Source organism: Choloepus didactylus, chromosome 7 (genome assembly GCF_015220235.1).
Source record: "Choloepus didactylus isolate mChoDid1 chromosome 7, mChoDid1.pri, whole genome shotgun sequence".
Lineage (NCBI taxonomy): Eukaryota > Metazoa > Chordata > Mammalia > Pilosa > Megalonychidae > Choloepus > Choloepus didactylus.
The window spans coordinates 64,399,353-64,401,384 of NC_051313.1; the positions used below are offsets into that span (position 1 = coordinate 64,399,353).

The following is a 2,032-nucleotide window of genomic DNA, read 5'->3' on the forward strand; positions in this document are numbered from 1 at the left end:
ATTACATAGACGAATGTGGTTAAAAGGGGAAACCTTAGGTAGTAAATTTTATGAGAATAAAAATTAAAAGATGAAACATAGACCTGTATAACACAGTGAACCCTATTTTAGATGATGGACTATAGTTTATAGTATAAGCATTAGAATGTTCTTTCATGAATCATAAGAAATGTGCATCACTAATACAAGGGGTGTTAATAATTGGGTGGTATATGGAAAAAATACGGCTAACGTAAACTATGGATGATAGCTAAAAGAACTATTTTAATAATCTTTCATCAAACAAAGTAACAAAGGTAACTACTGCTTTTAAAAAAATTAGTACAATTACAAAAAAGTGCTATCATCAGTTGTAACAAATGTTCCACACCAATGCTGTTGGTGGTGGAATGGTGTATGGGAATCTGTATTTTATGCATGATTGTTTGAAAACCACTACTTCTATAATAAAAAAAAAAATTGTTTAAAACAATACATCATAAAAACAGGAACTGGATAAAAATAGCTTAGTCTATACTTAAAAGCCTACCTTATATTTAAGGCCTCTAATAAGCAAAGCCATACAGGAATAAATGCTCACAAAAGAGAAAGCACTATAGCAACTTAGTCTCTCTTTTATAAGAATAATCCTAGAAGAGAAGTGCACCATTCCTGGAAGTACAGCCATGCCAAAATGAGGCATGGAATGGATGGAACAAGCCCCCTTTCCACCTCCCCAATCCAAAAACCAATTTAGTATGCTGACCTCAGGTAGAGAATATGTCAGATATTAAACTGATAAGAACAGATATAAATTTGTTCTTAGCCAAAAAGCAGGGAAGTGACAACCTGTAAGCCGCCATCCTGCCAGGCCTCACTGATATTTCCCTATTACATTCATGGCCACATAAACCATGTTTCTGAGCATATTTGGTTTTCACAGTCTTCCAAAACAACTAATGGTACCAGAATCACATAGTAAGAGCTTTCTAACAATACAATCCTAAAAGCGTATAATGAGAAGTTGGGATCTTGGATTTCAATACTTGGCTTCTTGAATATAAAGTCTCCCCTCACTCCCTGGCTGCAAGTAACTCAGTGTTTGAATAACCCCACCTATACCTTTCCCTCCTCCTACCAATACTTTCTTTCAGGTACTTCACAGAAAAATACTCTAAGGCTTCCAAATAGAGGATCAGATAATTGACTGCATTTTAAAAAACATTTTTTAAATTCATAAAATGAAAAAGAGAGCACAATATATTGAGAAGTAGACATTTAGGGGCAAGGTATGTAGTCATAGAAGCCTGAATTTGAAATACCACTCACTCTGCAATTACAGAAGTGGTTAATCAAAGACAGAAAGGAGAGTATAGGTCACCAGGGGCTGAGGGGAGGGGAACAGGGAGTTGAGGCAAAATGTTTGCTGAACCCCACACATGTTTTTAACTTTTTGTTTTTAAATAGCTTCAAATTTCTAGGAAAGTTTCAAAAATTATACAAAAACAATACTTAGAACTCTAACATTTCCCACTCAGACACCCAGATTTACCAACTTTTGGCATTTCACTGTATTCCTTATATCATTCTATCATCCGTCTATCGTGTCTCTATCATCTATCATCTATCTATCTATCTATCTATCTATCTATCTATCTATCTATCATGTCTCTATCATCTATTTATCAATCTATCATCTATCTATATCTATCTATCTGTCTGATCAAAAATATTCTAAACAAATTTAAAAAAGAAGAACATGGAGGATTTACAATACCAGATTCACAACTTACAGACTGGGAGAAAATATTTGTAAATTATATATCTAATAAAGTACTGGATCTTAAATACATTAAAAAAAAACCTACAATTCAATAATAAGATGAGAATCTAATTTTAAAGGTGGGCAAAAGGTTTGAACAGACACTTCATCAAAGAAGATAGATGAATGATAGATAACATGAAAATATGCACAACATTATTAGTCATCAAGGAGATGCAAATTAAAACCACAACAGATAAACACTAGAAGAGCTAAAATTGAAAAAACTGA

The 2,032-nt window shown here is 33.2% G+C and overlaps 1 non-coding gene across 1 annotated transcript; it reads right to left on the reverse strand.

Annotated features, from left to right (window-relative positions):
- Positions 1 to 635: 635 nt before the first annotated feature.
- LOC119541035 lies at positions 636 to 825 on the reverse strand. The gene has a single exon (XR_005218170.1). It is a non-coding gene; the product is annotated as a U2 spliceosomal RNA (small nuclear RNA).
- Positions 826 to 2,032: the final 1,207 nt, after the last annotated feature.